Below are 22,738 nucleotides of genomic sequence, written 5' to 3' on the forward strand. Positions count from 1 at the left end.
GCTTCATAATTTAATTTCTAATTTTTTTTGCAAAAAAAATAGTATCTTCTTTTCTAATATACAAAACATTCATCCACCATTCATGTTTAAAATTATAAAAATTCTTTCTAAATAATAATAATAATATCATATTTAAAAGTTTTATTAAATAAAATAGTTTATAAAAACAGGGCTTCTTTTTTTTTAAATTATGACAACCAAATTTTAGAAAATAAACATCAACAGATTCTTGCGTACAAATTTGATGTTAAATTCAGTTCTTTTTTAATACTGTAATCTCCATCAAAATTACCATGAAAACTTGTACAACTCCCAACTCGGATACTTTGGTTATTATGTCTCAAATGCATGCCGGAATTTCGAATTTCGAATCACTTAATCTTCGGCTGACCCAGACGTGTGATGGGGAAACTTTTCCCATACATCCTCCCATGTTCTGTGCCCATCGGTCACGGACTTAACCACCGAGGCAGCCTCTTCCACTCTAACACGCACTTGGAGCTTCCTGTCTCTCTCCCGGATTGTCACGTCTGTCGTTGAATCAACAGTAATGGCAAAAGGCACGCCGAGTTCATCAGTTCTAGCATACCTTTTACCGATTGAGGTACCTGTTAATACCAGAAGGGATCAAGGGATGAGTTACTATGGAAATGCCAATCCCTACAATTATAGAAACAAGAAAGTTGCTTGCATTAATCAAATATATCAATAGCAACTTGGCTTTCGGTTTTCCTCCATGAAACTTTTCAGGCAGGGAGAGGAAAATTTCAGAAATAAAAAACGGGGAGGTGCAAGCAAAAAAATTCAGGGCATACAAATGCAGGAAGATGGAAGATAGACTAAAGAGGCATCATTCATCTTCAATCAAATACCTGTAATGTCTATCTTATGTGAGATTCCGGCAGCTGTCAACGACTTCGAAATAACTTTAGCAACATGCTCATACTATTGAATTTGAGCCAGTGGAAATACAGTACATTTAATAGGTACCACAAGAGGAGGAAACCGGAAAACATTCAACTGCTCATCTCCAGCTTTACTTGGCCTTGTGTAGAAAGAGTGCTCGAAAAGGCAATAAATTATCCGCCCAATTCCAAAGGACGGTTCAATCACAGATGGTGTAAAAACCCTCTGGTGTTCTTTCTTTTTCTCCTTTGAAATTGACACCATATTCTTTTTGATGGGCACATTTTTGCCAAGAGTTCAGACATAGAACTCCACCTCCACTTTGGATTCCAAAGCAACTTTCATTTCCAGAGCTTCTTTTTCGTTCATCGCCCAACCAAAAAAGAAATGCATGCATGGAGTGATATGGTGAGACTGAACATGGTATCAAAAAAACTATTTATCATTTACCTCCAAAGCTTCGACAACATTCTTTTGGCTTCCCTTGAATGCAAGGCCCAGTTCTTTCTTCACAGGAGCTATAAACAGTTTCTGAAAATGTATGAGGCATCAATTTATTTACGACTACACGGAGTAGAACAAAAAGGATCTTTTCTTGCATTATCAAATATATAAACCATGTAATCTTAACATTAGCTTAATATATGAAAATGATACGGTTAATCTGCAAAAATACCTCCACTTCTCTAGGTTCTGCAAACTTCTCAGCAGCCACAAGCGGGACACTACTTTTCTCCTGACATAAACAATGAAATGATGCTGCATGAGTAAATCTATTTAGTATACATCATATTTGCACAGAAAAGAATAGTTTTTCCTTTTATGTATCATCTAGCTTTTGATAGCATGGCCGGGTATCAGATTACTCCTAAACATAGCTAAGAAGTCGCAACAGCAGAATGGAAAAAAACCAGATTTATTTTGATAAAATTAATTATAACCTCCTGTTGTTCCTCGTGGAACACTCTGTTCATTTGGCACCCCTAAACATAACCAAGCTGACAGAGACGAGATTACTGAGTGAGCACGCAAGTCATAAGCAGACCTGTCTGCAATACCAACAACACATTCAATCCAACCATACGAGCATTCGATCTCAACATCCCAACAATCTGCAGCATAATGGGCATTTCATTGGCAAGATGCTGTCTGAACCGTAAACGGTCTTTGTCTATACCAAGACGACTTAGGAAAAGATAAACTCTGCCAATAAAGTAGCAAAGGGTTTCATTGTTGACAATACCCTACAAGAAGCACAGTGTCATCACAAAAGGGTACAGAGAGGGATGTTAACAGAAAAAGTGAAATGGTAATGCTTCGATCAACCTTTGAAACAGCATCACCAAGACGGATTTTCTTTGCAGATTGTCCAGACATTTGCTCTTCTCTTAGGAACATCAGGAACTCCAAGTCCGCAACTTCAGTGTATTTTGGATGAGACTTATCATCGGGATTAACAAAGTGCTAAATCTCTGATAGAGTGAATTCTCGAACCCTCAAAAGCCCTTGGCGAGGGGATATCTAAACATATTAAAAATTGTATACTCATATTTCATCTCTCTGACGTTGCATGATATAATGTACCTTAATAAGAGCAGCCATCTTAACATCCAAGAAAGCAATAATCCAAGAAACACCAGTTTATGGGTAGTGAGTCAACTTCAGTTAAAAAAATCCAAGCTGTAAAGTTGCAAACGCATACAAAAAAATTCCAACGAGGACATAAATTGACATATTTTAAGATTTAAAAGACAGATTTTAAGACCTCATTTCGGAAAACCTGGCCAATTTGGGCTGCAGCAAAGGGAAGCTTGTTCCCATTGTAATAGTACAAATCTTTAAAATTCACAAATATTCCTTGTGCTGTTTCAGGACGCATATACCTGCACCAGAACAAATTAAACATGATTCTTTAGAAATAATGCTTCACTTAATCTGAAAAATTACAAGAAACAACAAGTTTTGAAGTCAACTCTAGCACCAGCGGAATAAATAAAACACGTGTCACAAAATACTAAATCAAAAGCACTTACCCAGGGCTCAAACCAGATGGACCAATTGATGTTTGGAACATTAAGTTGAATGGATAAGGATCGGATAGAGGATTCTTAGTGTCCGGAGCAGTAATACCATACTCCTTGATCTTTGCACCTAGCGCTTCAGGTGATAGATCATCCAATGTAGGAAGTACATGCTTAAGCTCAGCAGCCTTCCCTGCACTGATGGTAAGGTCTTTTTGAAGCTTGTCATTGCAAAAGTCCTTCAGCAAGTGATCAGCTCAATAGCAGGTCCCAGTCTTTTCATCCTTAACCATAAGGTCAGTAAATTTTTCGACATGACCAGATGCCTTTAGGACAACCTCAGGTGTCACACAGGGACAGTCAACCTCCAACATGTTCTCTTCGAGGACAAAGTGCTGAAAGAAGGGTATTTCAAACAAGCTAAATTAGAACTGTTTTGGGTTTAGTAAATAATTGTCTTATTAACGTCCATCAACGCAACTAAGCAGGTATGCATGAGTAAAGTGGCTTTAATTAGATTTGAAATAATCGAATCATAAACAGCTTCAATTTGAATAAAGTTAAATTTATACTATCAATTCAGTAAACATCCGCATGCGTCCTAATTCTTCACTGATGCTGTCAAAGCAAATTAAATTCTCTAAAATTGCAAGAGCAATAAGCATGCAATACCTGACGCCAGAAGGCAAGAACGTTGGATTTAACGGCGCAACCCGGCGGTCCGTAGTCATAAAGCCAGCCACTCCCCGATAAATCTTGAAAGACGGAATGTAAAACAAACGCCGTTCCAAAGTATTAATTAATGCAATAAAAATTAAAAGTTATTAAAATTATATTTATACTTAAATTATATTAACTAGTGATTGAAATTTTACTATTTTATTAAAAATAGATAATATTAATAATTACAATTAATTTTTTTAATAGAAGCTGTTTGTATTTTTAAAAAGTGAAAATATCTAAAATTACAATAAGAGTTTACAACTATAATCGTAAACTAAATACATAATTTAGATTTTTCCTATAATATTGAAACTAGACACTTTAGATCATATAATGATCATACATGGAAAAGGTTAAAAACTCAACCAAGAGACTTAAACAAAAATAGATACGAATAAATCTGATTGCATCGGCAAATGAACCACAAAAGAGAATTAAGTTATTCAAAAACAATCGAGAACCCAGATAAAACATAAATAAAAGAACATACAAACGACCGAGAAAAGAGAAAAGTCGACAAACGTGCCACAAAGACAGAGATAAATGTGTCACAAAGGTAGAGATAAACGTGCAACACAGGCCGAGATAAATGTGCAACACATAATTATTCTTATTAAAACAATAAAAGAAAAAAGAGAAAATAGAATCGGCAGTCGAAAACTAGCATCAAAACTGATGCTGCCGCCGGCTATAAAAAATCATAGAATAAAAGTTGATCTAATCTATGAAAAACAATACAAACTCAAAAAAAAAGGAAGACAAAGGAGAGAGTGGCTAAGGAATGAGTATAATTACAATTAATGTTTACTAGCATAATAGTAAACTAAATATACAACCAGAACATTCTTCTATAATCATTGACACAAAGAATTAGTCACTTAAGATCATATAAAATCATACAAAGAAAAGCTTAAAAACCCAACCAAAAAACTCTGACAAAAGATAATTACTAACAAATTTAACTGCATTGATAAACGAATCGTAAAAGATGATCAAATTATTGAAAGACTATCGATAAACCACACAATTAGAGCCGAACAACATGAGAAAATTATCAACGTACACAAACTACATATCAAAATCTATTTTGATAGTCTAAAACAAGAAAGATCAACAGAATAACAAATAAGTGCCATCTTGATTAGTCGGAACGACGTTAAATCCAACTATAAAAAAGATACAGCAAAAGAACAATTAAATCACTCGAAAAGAAAATTAAAAATGTGTGGAAATATAAAATAAAATAAAATAAAGACATTTATTAAATAGAGAGAAAAATTACAAAGATAATAAAGGATAGAGATTACGTGAAAGTTATATCCACGTAACACTTATTAGATAGAACATATGTTTAACAAGGAGGGAAATCACTTGTATTTTGGAGAAAGAGAAGCAAACTATTACATGGTATAACGTTATGAGACATTCTTCTGAAGTGTTTTTTTATTATTATAGCTTTTGCATTTAAATGGCAGCAGTGTGTTGAGATGGCCGAGTTGGTCTAAGGCGCCAGATTAAGGTTCTGGTCCGAAAGGGCGTGGGTTCAAATCCCACTCTCAACAGTAAAAACTTTTGTTTTTCATTTTTAAACCTTTTATGGGCTTAACAAAGTTAGTTCAGAGCCCATAAAATCAACTGTAAATATTATAATTTAGGATCTGTTTGTTTCATGTAAAACATTTTCGGAAAATGTTTTTCTCATTTTCTAGTGTTTGTTTGAAGGAACATTAGTTGGTCAACGTAAAATATATTTCTAGTCAAAAAAATTTTCTTTGTGTTTTCTGGTATATGACTTACGGTCTGATTTTCCGTAAGTCATTTTCCGAATTTTTCACTTCAAAAAATAAATACTCAAAATAATTTTATTTTATGAATTTAATATTAATAAAATATTTTAATATCATTTTAATCAAAATATTAATTATTAAAATATTTAAAATACATTTATTAATATTTATAATAATATTATATTATATTTTTAATATTATAATAAATAATCAATTATATTATAATAATATAAGCTATTATATTTTTTATTTTAATAATATATAATAATTTATTAATAAAATTTATATTATTTATTAATTTCATAGAAATAATATTATTAAATTATTAATAATGAATAATATTATTTATATATTTAATATTAATATAATAATCTAATAATATTTTAATAAAGATATATAAAATATACTAATTAATATTTTTAAAATATAATATAACACTATTACTTTAATAAATAATTAATATAATTTACAATATTTTTATTTCAATAAAATATACCAATATTAATATATTTATTAATAAAATTATAAAAATAATATTTGAATAATAAATAAATTATTTTAGTATTTTAAAAATAATAATATTAAGTTTTATAATAAATAATATTATTTATTGTATTTAATATTTGTAATAAATAATTTTTAAAAAATTTATCACCTAGTGGAAAAAGGGTTTAAACAACATCTTTAAACATCGTAAAATGTTTTCCAGAAAATGTTATTCATTTTACGAAATCATTTTCTGGAAAACGTTTTCAGTGAAACAACCCTTATTTATTTTAAACAAGATTATACAAATATATAATTATTAATCTTTATTGTGTAAATAAATTTTCATATTTGAAACTCATCAAGTGACTTCAATGATAAACAAATATTTTCCTCTTTATAAATATTGAGTTCAAATTGTTGCATCTATAAGATATATATTATCAAATGATTAAAAATTATAAACAAATGCTATTTTATAATTATTTTAGTTCTATTTAAAAAAATCACATACTTTGTTTACGTTTTTATATTTTAATTTTTCGTGTTTACATCAGTTCCAGTAACGTGAGCCATTTCTCGATAAAATTACACCAACAATATTTAGGTAAACTGTCTAAAACAAGGTAGGCAACTAAATGCGGCCTTTATTGAATTTTTGAATTGAATTTTGACTATTATTTTTATAATCTTATAAACGTAGAAAAAAAAATCAATGCAATATTTTTATATTTTGATTTTCAAAATTTTCAAAATAAATATAATTTAAAGTTTGATTAAACATAAAAATTGATGAACCGATGTTCGTTTTAGTTCAGAAGCTATAAAGGCTTAAGCCTTGGTTGAGTGATTTTAATAAGGAATATTTTGTGGACATTTCAAAGAAAATTAAGATTAAGAGGGCTGATCTGGAAGTGCAGTAGGTTGTAAATCAATCTCATAATTATTCTATTGGGGGTATTGAAAAGGAGCCAAAGTGGGGTGCTTGAGTGATGGCGATAGATGTACAAAGTTTTTCCATTCGACTGTGACTGCTAAAACGAAGAGGAATTGTAATCCCTCGGACGGATACGGATGACACGATCTGATATGAGGTGTCATATTAGGGTTACCAGAGACATGTCGATAAAAATTCAAGAAAACTATTTTTTTATTAAACCTTTCAAAATTAAACAATTTATACATGAAAACATAATTTCAGAAAATAATTCATAATTAAAACAAAATTCAATAATGTCATACAACAAATCAAATTATAGACTCCATATGAAAACCAAAGTGACTTACATGTCCCATAATTACACCTGTAACGTACTTGTAAGCAACTCTGAACGAACTCTCATTATTGATGTCGTTAACCGAGCATAATTGATTCCATTAACCTGAAATGGTAAGTAACTGAGTGAGTTTTGAGAAAACTCAGTAATACAAAACTATTAGGTGATGTTGAAGGACATGCAAATAAATGGCAGAGCATAAAACTTACTTTTTGATCCATGCATATACAGTTACAGTGATGAGTTAAGGTTCCACTAATATTTCTTTAGGTAACAGACAGGAAGCTACAGTTCATAGGAAATGTTCAGAGGAACAGATTCAAGATATTGAAAATAGATGTTAGTGTGTTCCCATGAAAAAAGAAATAATGTACATATAGTTTAAAAATAGTAGTAGTTTATTTCAGAAAAAATAGATTTTTTAAAATAAATGTAATACCCTCTAACCGAACACCCATATGCATTTCCCCGGAACTGTATCCATAAGGACTTACCCTAGGCCCATTGGGTGTAGAGGCCAACCTAAGAGCACCTTGGGTCCATAAAGACTTACCCTAGTTGAAGCGTATGAGCCACCTGAGGGGAGTGCTCCTAGGTCCTTAAGGACTTAACCTAAGAACAAAGCAAAACAACCACCCTAAGGGAACACCTTAGGGTCCGTAAGGTCTTACCACTAGTCCATTGGGTTAAGAGCCAACCCAAGGGTCGCCTTAGGTCCGTAAAGATTTACCAGCCTGATCGGGGCTGAACCTGCAGAACTCCATAACAAATCCCATATAGCACCCCAATATAAAACAGGTTGACCAATAAATAAAAATATCATAATCGAAAGTTGGATGTATCTAGTATCAGAAACCAGAGATCAAAAACCATGTTTTTATTTCAAATATCAGAGTCATACTTTTTATAAACAGCGAAAAACGTTTTTGTACATAGGAAACACACTAGAGGATCCATATATTTTTCAGATGCACTAGGTAATTATCAAGAAGGAAAATACAACTTCTACAAGTTGATCGGATTTCAAAAATAATTGCTACAAAATGGGGGTCAATAGCTAAATTATTTAACAAGAGCCTTAGAATTTGCTGCTTTGAGGAACGTTTAGGATTTCATTACACTATTATTTCAAATATCAGAGTCATACTTTTTATAAACAGCGAAAAATATCTTTGTACATAGAGAACATACTAGAGGATTCAGATATTTTTCGGAGGCACTAGATAATTATCAGGAAGGGAAATACAACTTATACAAGTTGATCGAATTTCAGAAAAAATGTTCTACAAAAAGGGGTCAGTTACTAAATGATTTAACCAGATCCCTAGAATTTGCTGCTTTGAGGAACGTTTAGGATTTCATTACACTAGAAAGTATTCAGGATCTAATTGCATTGGAACTTGCTAAGATTCAGATATAACCAGAGTAATTATATTATTTAGGCCATCATGGACATTTTCATTATTTATTACCAGGAAAAAACTTGGTAATTTACTCTAATAAGGATAAAAAGGTGATTTACAGTATTGCGGACTTCTAACGACTTATCAGTCCTTTAGAACAGTCAAACTATACAATCTCGGTAATGCAATATTTACCAAATATTCAGACAGAGATGCCTTATGGATACTCTTTCCATAGTAGCAACGACATATTATAGCTTAACAGATCACCATCACAAATCATCGGTGAGCGAGTCTCAAAGGGACATACATGTATCCAGGTGATATTAATTTTATTTTGGTATTACATCGATGTCAGAAAATGCCAAAAAAATTTTGATTAGTGCTTCCTAACATTGATTGCATTAGTATACTTTAACATATTACTGTCATACCCCATTATTGAGTGTAACTCGATGAGGCAGGCATTTATTCAAGCGGTAATCCTTCCAAATATTTTAATAGGAACAAAGGTGATTTACACACTTATGTTGTACTCCAAAACCCCTTGGTGTCGTCACAACATTTGAAGCTTCGATGGTACTTACAAAACTCATCCCCAAGTATTTTTCTTAATCTGGTTCATGAGGGTATTCAGGTTATTTCAGCACTTAAGGTTATTTCGGTTAATTTAGAGTTTAAAGTATTTTGGCCCTATAGGATTCAAGGGTATTTTGGTCATTTTAATACTTAAGGGTATTTCAGTCATCCTCTTTCGATCCAGTCTTTTCATATAATTCATTCATTTCAAATCCTTTATACGTAAATGATACTTTTGATGATTTAGCCTCCAAGCGTTTGCTCAAGAATATGAAGTTTTAAGTATATTTTTCATCTCGAGGTAAAAATTGATTATCAAGGTTTCTCTAAACAGATCGGGTATTTAACAGGTGAAACGATAGCTCTTTCGGGTCAAGTATGACTTTTCAGGGTTATTTTAGTTATTACGAATCTTGAGGATATTTCGATCATTTCCTCCAATTCATATATATATATAGTACTTTCTATAGGTCTGTCTTTAGATATTTATTCAAAATTTAGAATATTCGAGTATGATGTAATTTCGAGGGTTATGAACCAATTATCATGACTTTTAGACAAATCAAGAGTTTAAAGTTCTATTAAGTCAAGAACAAATTCTCAAGTCAACTCCACTATTCATGTCTAGTAATTATAATTAAATATACATAAAAAGCCCAATAATATTGATTCGTGCAACCAATACCAACGTGTTCCTTAAAACATACAAAAATTAGTAATGTATTACCTCTATTTTTATTCATATCAGTTGACCAATTAAACTTCATTTGATTGCTCTCACACTTGATTTCGACGTCCCATAATATCTCGGATACATAGCAAAGCAATTTATGTCCAAAACTAAATAGGGGAAAACATATTGGATAGAAAGATAAACCACTGAAAATAGCTTACTGAGTTCGAATTTGATGAAAAAGACCTCAAAATCAAACTCAAAATGTCAAAAACATCATGATATGTGGCCCCAAAAAAGTCAATATCCGATCAACGTCGATCAATGGTCGGTCAAAAATCAACGGTTAGTCAACAGCTCGGAATCGAGGCTCGACTCAACTCAACTTGCAACTAAGCTCAACTCGTGACTCGACTTGGCTCGGCTTGGATGGTTCAACTTGAACCGACCAAAGCATATTCAAACTGGTTCGACCGATTTTCTAGAAACCTCCCCTGACCGAAAAATAATCCCCATGTGTGGGGAACGGCGTATGTGACGCTTGCGATGACAACGGGTTCCGTTCTGGCGATCCAATTACTCCATATGTGCAATACCCCACATTTTGACTAGTGACTAAAATGTAAGTTTTGAAAGTTTAGTGGCTAAAGTATAAACTTTGATAAGTTTAGGGACCAAAATTGTATTTTTTTAAAGTTATATATTTTAGCATGTAAATTAATCGTTTGGATTAAAATAGATATTTTAGTGGGAACCAGGTTTTTGGTACGAGATTTGTGTTAAAAGCTTTAAAGCGGTAAAGTTCGATATTGAAATCGGATAATCGAATCGAACCGAAATTTTACGAAAATTTGAAGGATGTTATAAAATGGTTGAAAATATTATTTTTCATATTTTAGATCAAATAAATTTGGCTCAGAACAGTGCAAATTTTCAGATTTGAACGAACAGTGGAATTTTAGTGACTAAAATGCAATTTTTGAAAATTGCATTTGAAAGTCAAAGCCAAGTTGATTCATCTTTGACCAAGGAATATTTTAATGGAAGATAATTAAATGGCATTCGGTAATTTTCAAGATTTATTAAGGGTATTTTTGAGATTTCTCATTAATTAAATATTAAATTCAATTAATTAGAAAATGCAATGTGTTTTATCTTTTAAATACTAGAATACTCAAGATAATTAAGCCATTTTCAGCTTCTTTCTTCTCCAAGGCCGAACCTCCCTTGCAAAAATATGTAAGATTTTTATTTTTGATTTTTCAAGTTATATGATTAGTTTTTGGATTAAGCTATTAGATAGAGAATTAATCTACATGAAATTATCTATATGGAGAAGATGATTATGTGATGAGATTTCATTATTAGGGTTTAAAGAGGGTTTAGCGATCTTGAAGAATTTATGAAGAATTTTTATGTTTTAGATGTTAGTGATTATTTCTAAAGCATGCATGATGATTAAAATTAATATACATGCATATTTAAGGTTTATACTAATTAGGGTTTTTGGAAGTATTAGGATTTTGATTCAATTTGATGTTGTGATGATTGGAAATGCATGAATTTAATCATATGAGGTTGAATTCATGCTTGAATTTGAACAAAAAGTCCCCTGTGTGATATAAAGTATTCGGCCATAGGGAAGAAAATTCGGGGAAAATGTTGAAAATTTTCCTATGGATTAGAATTGATATTATAAGTTTTCCATGTGATTTGTATATTGATTTGGATCAATTTGGAAACTTAAAAGGGAAAAAGGGATAGTTCACAAGCTCTTGGAATTATGGGATATTATTGTAGGAATGTAGTATTCGAAGGATTGAATGTTGATTTTTTATATTTGTAATGCTGGAAATTAAGTTGGAAAGTTGGTTGGAACCAAATTGCAAATTTTGTAAAAATTAGAGGTGGAATTCGAAAGGTCCCAAAACCTTAGGGACTTGTTTGCAAGTTATTAAATGTAGAGTTATTATTGAATGCTGGAAAATTTATTAGTAAGCTGAATTTTTAATTAAATAATGAGTTGGGTTGAATTACAAATTTATAAAGTTAGGTGATGAAAATCGAAAGTTTAGAAAAGTTTGGGTTGAAATATATAATGTTTTGAATGTTGAAGTATTGATTTGGGTAGTTTATTTAAGTGATAGAATTTTAGTAACTTATGTGCAATGATTATAATAGTGAAGGACCATTATGAACTAAATGGAAAGGTTGAGGTGAATTCTAAAACAGAATTCATAATCTGTGACTTATTTGTGTAAATTAGCAAAAGATGAAGGGTTAAAGATGAAAATAAATATTTATGGATTTGGATTAGTAATTTTGAGAAGTTGGAAATTATAATGGAAATGTGATTTAGTTGGTATCGATTTAATCTCGATTTTTATTTTATAGATTTTCGAATGTTAAAATCAACTTATGTTAGTACAATACTAATACGTAGTTCGAACATTTTGTGTTATAATTTGGTATTGTCAGACTACGATAAATCTAACAATTCGAACGATCCGAAAGGAAAGGACAAAGCTCGTGACTTGGACTATTGTATACAAGTTATGTATTGAGACAAAAGTGAGTGCAATTTTTTTATTTAATTATTATGATTGAGGACGACTTGTGATAATTCAAACTCATCTTGTTTATTTTCAAATATATGAATTATGTTTTGATTTTGGAAATATATATTTTATATTTTAATAAGTTTAATGAATGATTTTGGGTATGAATTGCTTATGTCATGTTTTACGAATGTGAATTAACTATATTTCTGATTCTGATATGATTTTATTAAATGATTTCGAAATGAACTGAAAGCCTACTGTATGTTATATTGAGAGTCAAATGTATAATTGACATGATATGAGATGGAGTGATTATTTGTTCTGATTCTGATATATTGTGGTGTACTAGAGTGTACACTAGTATATATATTCCGATCTGAATGCACTTTGTGTGCATATTATTATTTTCGATGTGATAGCACTGTGTGTGCTTATCTGTTCTGATTCTGATGATGGCACTGAGATATGTATTGCGTACACTTGTCTAAATTACAGTACCTTATATTCTCTTAAATATACAATGGGCTATAAGAATGAAATATGAAAGTTCTGAAAAGTGTATGACTATAAAGGAATGTTGACTGATTATTCTATCTAGTCTAATTTATTATGATCTTATGAAAATTACCAGATAATTCTTTTCAGGTTTCGTGTTAAAGAAATAGCATAAGATATCTGGTTTGAACGTTCTGAAAGTTTTGTCTATTTTATTTTAAATGGTTTTATATATTTTGATACTTTATTTATTTGTTTTCACTTTTCGTATTACTGTCTCACTAAGTTATACTTAGCGCGTGATGATTTTCATGTGTAGGTTCTGATTGAGACACAGACGTTTTGTGAGGAGCCTCCCAAGCATCGTGTGCAGATTATCTGTAATATCATTATCAGTAAAACATCACCGATGTTTCTTTTGATTAGTAGTGACATGTATATTTATTATTAACCTATTTTTATCAGTTATGACTAAATAGTTTGTAATAGTAAATTTGAACTGTTTAATTTATCAATATTTTGGTATGTCTCAATATGTAGTAGTTAAAATATTATGTTCTTAAATGGTACATAATTTTAAGCAAAAAAATAATATAATTTTAAAAGTTAAAATTGAGAATGTTTTAAAGGAAATGAAATTTTAAGTAAATGTGAATAGTGATCGTTAGTCAGCTTGATGTAACATCTATATCTCGTATTTTTTAGATGTTTAAGAGAGATGGGTTTTACAATATGCATCAACTCGCTACAATCAACCTCAAATTCAAATTGAAATTAAAAAGAAAATGACAGAATGGGTTCGAAACTCTTATCCTACGGCGATCAAAGAAAGCTTGTCGATGGCGAACACCACCAATTAGGCTTTTCTCGGAATAGGATGAGGAAGACGATGGAATTGGGGGTGCAACGAACAACCAACATATTCGGTCGGAAAAAGCAAAAATCATAGCAACAATTCATTTTTCCAACGAACATTCAAACAACAATTCGTGGCGAACAGTAGCGAAACTCGACGAGGGGCATCTTGGGTTTTGATCGGAAAAGCTTAAGGAACATAGTGACGGTGACGGTGACGCACACTGACGGTCGGACATCAGTGGTTCAGAGAGAAAGGGTGACGTTAACGAAGGGGGAAGGGTTTTAGGGATTCCAATTTCTGATTGGGGAAGGAAAATTGGGGATTTTAAATTCCCACTCTGAATAAGTTAGATTATTTTTGTTTAAAATAATTCACAATAGTGGCTAGATAGCTAAAAACGCATCAACTACAGATTAGTTTATTATTATTATTTAACACAATGAGAAATGGGTAAACCTTTAAGCAAGTCCTTTAACAAAAATAAGATTTCAGAACATACTTCAAATTCTAATATTTTTCTATTTGTCTCTATAAATTGATACTTAAAAGGTTAATTTATTCCAAAAATTTTGGGGTGTGACAAGAATACTATAAAAGCTATTATTGATGATCAGGGTAAGAAATTAGAAGCTTTTGATGATATGGTTAGGGGAGTTATAATTTTTTGGCAAAAGCATACATGAGGCCCCTATACTTGTCCAAAAAAACCAATTTGGCCCTTGAACTTATAAAAAATCCCAATGTAGCCTTTGACCAACAGTTTCCATCGTTGAACGTTACGATGCTGACATGGCACTTCACGGTAATGATGTGGCGATCCACAGGGCTAACATGGTATTCCACAATGACTGGTGGCATGGTTGATAATGTGGCAAATTGGTTAAACTAGTTTTTTTAAAGTTCGAGGGTCAAATTGATTTTTTTCAAAAATTTAAGGGCCTATTTGATTTTAAAAAAATAACTTCAAAATATAAAAATATTCAAAAATTAAATATAGTAATACCAAAAGCAAAAATTAAATTACTAAAAAAATTAAAATATATATTATTACTTTTTTTTACCTTGAATTTAACTTGACTTTTGTTTATATAAATCTAAATTCTTTATTCTTGCACAAATTTTATTTTATATATTTGCATCCAATTATCTTAAATTCTAAATTTCTTTTTAAATTCTATTTCACTAAAAAATTTAAAAAATGAATTAAATAAATATTAAAATATCTTATAAAAAATAAAAATTATGAAATTAAAATTTATTTATAAACTATCATGAAACTATATAATTAAAAAATTAAACAATATTTATCCGATTAAGAGGAACATTTTTAGTGAATATAACATGATATAGGGAAGTAAACTTTACCTAAACTTGATATTATGAAAAAGTGAGAATATCGACTTATGCTGTCAATTTCTGTTAGATACAACTCTATAAAGTCAAGGTAGATAAGAACTTCACGTATTCGAGGTTTTTTTTGTCACTCTAATATTTACCTTTTAAAAAAATCAATAAATAACAAATACGTCTCAACAAAATAAAAATAAAATTCACATTAAAATTTAAAGGTAAATTATTATATGAGTTTTATTTTTTTCATTTTCATTTTTATTTTTAAAACAAAATAATATATATTTTTATTTTTTTAGTAATTTAATTTTTATTTTAGATATTATTATATTTAAGTGTTTGAATATTTTTATATTTTGAATTTAAAATATTTTTTTTAAAAAATAAGCCTTTAAACTTTTGAAAAAAATAAATTTGGCTCTTGGACTTAAAAAAATAATTTAGCACAGCAGTCACGTCACCAGCCACTGTGAATTGTCACGTCAGCACTACAGATCACCACATCAGTACCGTGAAGTGTCATGTCAGCATCGTAACAGTCAACAACATAAACCATTGGTCAAAGGATCACATTGGATTCTTTTTGTAAGTTGAAAGGCCACATTGAGTGCAAAACAATGTCGAGGGCCATATTGGTTTTTTTGGACAAGTACAGGGTCTCATGTACCATTTTGCCTAAAAAATTCTCTAGCCATCTTGGTGTGGTTGATCGTGGGGTTAATGGTTGTGATGTTGAATTCTTGAAAGATTTGCTTTGTTATTCCTTGCCTTTGGGGGCTGGAAAGGCTTGTGAGGGGGATTTCAGATGAAGAAATTCATAGTGCTATATTTGGGCAAGGTGCTGATAAAGCTCCATGCCTCGATGGCTATTCTACATTGTTTTTTAAAGTTGCTTGGTCGATTTTTGGTACTGGTTTTGTTGTTGCAGTCGGTCTTTCTTCTTTACTTCCGTGATGTTGCCTGCGTTTAGTACGACTTCAATGGTTCTTGTGCCTAAGATCCCTAATCCGATAAGGGTTAAGGATTACAGGTCTATCCTGTGTTGCTCTGTAGTGTACGAGAAGGTCACTAGGATTCTAGTGGATCGTTTGTCTGTTTTCTTTCCGGAGATGATTTCTTTAAACCAAACTGCCTTTGTGAAGAGGCGTAGCATTGTTGATAACACCCTTTTGGCGCAGAAATTAGTTAAAAGATATGCTCGTAAATCTCTCTACTCCGATTGCCTTGAAAATCGATTTACAAGAGGCTTTCGGTTTGGTGGATTGGGCTTTTTTATAACATTTTTGGATGTAGAATCCCGAGAATCTTTTCCTCTTTTTTAAAAAAAAAAATAACATTTAAATTTTATGACAGAATAAATGTAATTCATCGGAATTTAAAAAATTCATATTTCTTTTTATGTTTTTAATATCCAAAAAAATTTTCATCCGAAACATAAAATATAGTATTATATATTCAACGGATTTTAAATGTTTCGTCAGTAATTTATTGATAGATTTACGTCAGTAAATTTTCGATGAATTACTTTATCTTATTAGAAATGTTGGTTTCGATCAGCATTTTAATGATCCCTTTTTCCTCAGAAATTTTGTTAATAAAATTAAATTCCTTCAGAAATTCCCTAAGCAATCACAATATTTTTTTCTTTTTTGGTAAACAAACCTCTTTGATCATTGAAGAGATTCGAAGTGTAATATGAGATATCGGCATCGTTACTACTTGAAAGCAGCTGTGCATATTGAAACAAGTCATGTGACCACGATGAAGGTGGAGCGACCGGCGTACTCGAATCTCCATGACTCACTCGTTCAGGGAAATTTAGTTTCTTGAACTCGAGAGCAGCTTTATCGTATGCAAGGGCCGCATCCTCTGCCGTGTCGAATCTTTCCGAGCCACTCGAGCTGCTTTCTTCGGATCACGAATTTCAGCCGCCCATTCGCCCCATGGCCTTTGCCTCACCCCTCTGCAATGTCGTTTCCTTGTGTTTTCTTAACATGGAGAAAACCAATGCATGAGGACATGAAGAAGCATGGAAAACGTCTCTTGTGTAAACACAGTTGACGATAAAGGACAATTTATGTGATCCTGTCTAGTTTCAATTTCTCCATAACATGATCACATCATGGATGTTATTCAAATCTGGTTCTAAGGGAGTTCTACCTTACTTTATCTTATATTGACTTATTTATGCTCTATATATATTGAAGAAGCCTGGTTAGCCTTATATCAACAATCATTTATTTTATAGGCAAGAAAGAGATTTCTTTTAAGGAAAGTATAGCTAATACATTGACAAACCCTAGAGAGAAGCTAAGAGCCATTTTACTCCCTAAAAGGGTCGGTAGATCAAACACGCAAGTTTTAGTTTGTTTGAAGAAACGGACAACCCTAGATAATTGCCTGCCCCTTGCGAACTCTTTTACCAATCAATATTTGATAGGAACAGTTAATAAAATGCCGTGATAGTCAAAGATATGAACAAATATTATGCACCTTGATCTTGAAGTTTGGGTTGGGGAGGAGGGTCGGGCCGGGTCTTGTTTTACAGCAGACTGCGCTGATGAAGACGCCGATGATGGTGGGAAACCGATAAGCTGGTGATCATCGGTGCCCGTCACTCGAGTGAGAGCCGTGACGATGGTCGATCGACATATCAGCTGATCTTGTGCCGAAGTCATCGCATCTTCTCCTCCGATGCTTCGGGTAGAAGAAGTGGTCTTTTTCCATGTCTTCGATCCACCTTATTTTTCTCAAAGATTTTGAAGGTTAAGTATTGATGATATTTAAGTAGTCGGCAGATACATAAAATACTTCTGACATAAGTTTTTATATAAGATCGGACGATCTTTCCATATTCTAGAGTCCAAGTTATAAAAGTGTTAAATAATAAACAATTTCTAGTTTATTACCCTTTTTTCATTACAAAATAAACTGTTGTTGTGACAAGTTAAATTTTATACTAATTTCATTAGCATACCAAATTTGTAGTATGTATGTTATGTTGTGACAAGTTAACTGACTAACTATTATGTGAAATATATTATTGCACGATTATCTTATGATTTTTATAATTATAGATAAAGGGTCGTTTTAGTTTTAAGGTATGAGTTAATTTACGTGTGATTGGATTATTGATTCGATGTTGTCTTTGAGTGTTGTGTGACTGTATATCTATTGGACGATCCCCACCATTGATTTCACTCATCGTACTATTCAAAATTTTAATTTAGACATTGAGTTTTTTTTGTCACTCAACCGTTAAATTTCTAATTGCGTTATGATATTGCTATATTAATTGTAAAAAAAATAAACGTATAGTGAGTAAAATAGGAGAGAGAGTAAAGTTCAATGAGTCAACGTGTAATTTATCTTTTTAATTATAAGACCTATGTGTTATATTTTATTATTAAAATAAGCCACATGCTCACCCATCACTGAGTAAACAGTCGAGCGACAAAAAAAGTTCAATGTCTAAAGTTCAGTGAGTAAATTGAAAAATTGAAAGCACGGTAAGTGAAATAAGAGATAATTAGTTCAGTGGGTAAGCGTGTAATTTATCCTACATTTAAATATGCAATGTATTTTTACGTTATAAAATCAAGTATTTTGATAAACAAAAATTATTATATTATTATATGAAATTGATTAATTCGACCAATCTTTTATCAATTATCTAAGCTAACTCTTTTAACAAACTAAGATTAAAATTAAATTAAATTAAATTATATATTAATTCAATTAAATCGAATATTGTTTACCCTTAATTTAAGGTACATCGATTAAAGTATTCAGTTTTGTAGAAACTAAATTAGTTTGTGGGTTCCAACTTCCAAACAAGACCAGCTTGGATAATATATATAGCTCAAGTGCTCCACTATATGTACCCATGGGCCGGACCGTGTTTGGATATTTTTATTTTGAGCCACCACTGACCACGTATTATTATATTAAAATATTCTTTTATACTTTCATATTTATCATTATAATTTCAATATAAAAATAATAGAGAGAGAGAAATAATTCATTATCTCATATATATATATATATATATCGATTTTATAAAACGCCAATGGATATACTTTTTTGTATAACCTCCGTTTTTAATTTGTTAATTAATTATTTTAGAATAAGTACTATAAACACTTGTTATGGGAATATGGTTTTGTTGTTGTTGTTGTTGTTACCTTAATGTAATATTTTTATTGATAATGTTGATATTTTGAATCATTGACTTTATTTAAAGGATTTAGTATCTCATCTCACTGATTTCATGCACAACATTTGTACGTATAAATTAGGGTACTAATTTGGCAATCATGGTTCAATTGGCCGCTCCTATTAGGGAATTAGTTCTATAAATATTTGTGAAGATTATAGCATCCTACCAGCTAGAAGTAGTTCATGGAGTTGCCCTAATCTCAATTATAGTAACTCGATTGATTACTCTAACCACATTCTCGTCAAGGAGACAAGGATCCATCCACATTCCGTCCGTATACGCATAAAACTTGGAAAATTCGATTGTTTAAATAGTTGCAAATTAATGAAAATAACGTTCTGGGAATTGACTAATTCCCACATTTTTTCGGGGAATAGGGTTTGGGGACATGCAAGTTGCAGGGTTGCACCCGACACACATACCTAAATGTCCTAAGCCACAAACCTTGCTCTCACGCCTCGTCCATTTCAATGGTTACGTATTCAAGTAGGGAAGGTTAGTATTTGCTGTCCTAATCCCACTTTAATCATGTTTCAGTATTGATTATGGTTAGTAAGGACAAAGTCGTCATTTTATATAAAAATGAAATCTTTAAGGAGTTGCTTAGGTCGTCCATCGGTCCATTCCTAATTGTTAGGGATTCAAAAACGAAAAAAATAATAATAAAGAGAGATTAATATATAAAAGTTATACGCAAGATGTGAGATTTATCATGATTCAATCTTATCTACCTCTACAAATGAAAATAATAATAACTCGTTATAAACATATATATCACGAAGAATGTAAATACATGATACTACATGCATGTATCACAATACTCGTGTTATAATATACACACTAAAATTCAGTGTATGTCAAAACATTCTACTAATATCTCTACAAAACTAATCTTTATAACGTAAAATCCAAAACATACATAGACTTCAAAAAGATTACATCTCTATAAAATAATTTTATCTTATAATACTAAAAATTAAAATATGCTTTCTATTTATAGAGTCATATATTTTTATTCAATAAAAATTCTTACTAAAAAATTAATCACCAAATAATTTTTTTAATAAAACTAAAACAAAATTTAACTTAGTTTTTATTTATTGTTTTAAGTTTGATTTGGTTCAATCCTTTTCAAGTTTCAACGACTCATATATTATTTTTTTTATAAAAAATCGTTAGTTTTATTGAAAATAGAAAATATCCAAAATTATGAAGATTTATAAGCATAACCGTAAACCTAAAATATAATTATGGCATTTTCCTATTACCATGGAGACAAAAACTAACCACCTAGAACACATAAGGACCAAAAAAGAAAAATGTTAAAAAGCCTAACCAAAAACTCGAACAAATAAAGATACAAATAAATATAACTGCATCGACAAACAAACCACAAAAGGGGATGAAACTACTGAAAGACTGTCGACAATCGCAAATAGGAGTCGAGCAACATGAGAAAACTATCAACGAATGTAAAACGCGTATCCAAATCAATTTGAGGGTCCAAAGTAGATAAAATTAACATAATAACAAATAAGTACTATCTTGATCAGTCGTAGCAATGTCAAATCTAACACTGAGGAAAAAGATAAAAGAAAACGACAACAAAAAACCTTAAGCTACCAAAAGGCAAAAAAAATGTGTCACAAACGCATAGATAAATGTACCATAAATACAGAGAACATGTCACAGAGACATAATTATTCTTATTAAAAAACTAAAAGAAAAAAGATAACCGCGGACGACAACTAATACCAAAATCGATGTCATCGTCAGTTAAATAAAATTAAAGAAAAATAAATCAATCAATAAAATTTATATAAATTTTAAAGAATAAAAAGAGAGAGAAAAAGATGAAGAAAATAACAAGTTTTTTTTTTCATTTATTATTATTTTTTAAATTACAATTATTCAATTGTTCAATGATCACCTTTTGGAAAATTCGATCACATAAAATTCTCTCACGTGTTGCTTCAAGCCGCAATTAATTTGACAATTTATGCTTTAAACGCAAGAAAATGCGCCGATATTAAAGAAAAGAATTTCCACCATACTAAAAAAGCATCTTCATCATTAAATAATACAGTTCGGGTCAACTTTGAAATTTTACTTTTGAATTTAATGCCTTAACTTGTTTCTAGAAAATTGATCTTTAAAAAAAAAAATCATCAACTATTTGTTCTCATGCATCGCATACACATTATTAAAGTATATTGATAAATTTTTATTTATTCATAGAATTTATGTTGCTTCACCAACCGAACGAGTTCGATGGTGAAAAATTTATTGTTATTTTTTTAGGTCGGATTTGAACATCAGGAATGAATGTGAGAGTTCAATGTAGGGATGGGCAAGGTGAGTTTGGGTCGGGTTTCGGCCTATCCGACTCAACCAAAAAAATATACACACTCCACCGACACGACCTAACCCGAATTAATAAAAATATTATTTTTATTCAATAAAAATATAGATTTGATTAAAAATTCATATAAAAGGATATTATTGTAATTATCTCTAAATATATAAGGTAAAATTATATTTTTTCACTTGGATATTTTTCACCTTAAACCCGAACCAGATCCAACTCGAACATTAACTTTAAAAAACCCGACCCGACTTGATCTGAGTCGATTTTTTTAAAGATTTCGAGTTCGAATCATGTCGGATCAGGTTCTTTAAATATATAGAATAAGAAGTTGTTTTTCATTTAATTATTATTTAATTCATATATTATATGTAAGTTTTAATTTAGTTTTTGTTATCATTCATATAATGATGGAATTTGACCATTGTGTCTAATGAAAAGAGAGGGGGCACTATGTATAAATGATTGACTTAAAGATATTTAACAATCTTACATTTTATCATCGAAGTTACTTGATGAGTTAAAAGTAATTAAAGATTGAATCAACAATCGTTAGTTTAGTAGACTGAGACATTATATTTTTAAAGTAAGATCAATGGTACAAATTCTAGGACAAGGAATATAAAAAAACTTAAATTTATAGAATCATTCCATAATAGATCTATACAATATCTGATCTAAAATAGTCGATTGATTAATAGATTAATTACTAACCATTAACGACTAAAAATAATATTTTAAGATTGTTGGTTTGATGCCTAGCTTCGTAATAGCTTGTTCATTAAGTAAGAACAAAAAAGTGAGAAATGTTTACGCATGTTACATGATTTAAAAATGATATAGAATTAAAGATACCTCCTTACCATCAACCAATCGGTCTAGTGGGAAGATATACTAAGTACCTTAAGCAAGGTCAGGGTTCGAATCCTGACGTTTGTGAATAGAGCAAATTGGGTTGGGAGGATAACTCTAACATCTGTAGTACCTAATCTGGATTAGTCAATAAATAGATTGAATATCAGTAATTAACTAAA

At 30.9% G+C, this 22,738-nt stretch overlaps 1 non-coding gene and 2 pseudogenes across 1 annotated transcript; 1 reads left to right on the top strand and 2 right to left on the bottom strand.

Moving 5' to 3' along the window:
- Positions 1-233: 233 nt before the first annotated feature.
- On the bottom strand, positions 234-3,727 carry LOC120142721 (annotated as a pseudogene).
- Positions 3,728-5,131: 1,404 nt separating this feature from the next.
- TRNAL-AAG lies at positions 5,132-5,212 on the top strand. The gene has a single exon. It is a non-coding gene; the product is annotated as a tRNA-Leu (tRNA).
- Positions 5,213-16,741: 11,529 nt separating this feature from the next.
- LOC120142890 lies at positions 16,742-17,798 on the bottom strand (annotated as a pseudogene).
- Between the last annotated feature and the right edge of the window lie 4,940 nt (positions 17,799-22,738).

Source organism: Hibiscus syriacus, unplaced genomic scaffold (genome assembly GCF_006381635.1).
Source record: "Hibiscus syriacus cultivar Baekdansim isolate YM2019G1 unplaced genomic scaffold, ASM638163v2 tig00110831_pilon, whole genome shotgun sequence".
Classification (NCBI taxonomy): domain Eukaryota; kingdom Viridiplantae; phylum Streptophyta; class Magnoliopsida; order Malvales; family Malvaceae; genus Hibiscus; species Hibiscus syriacus.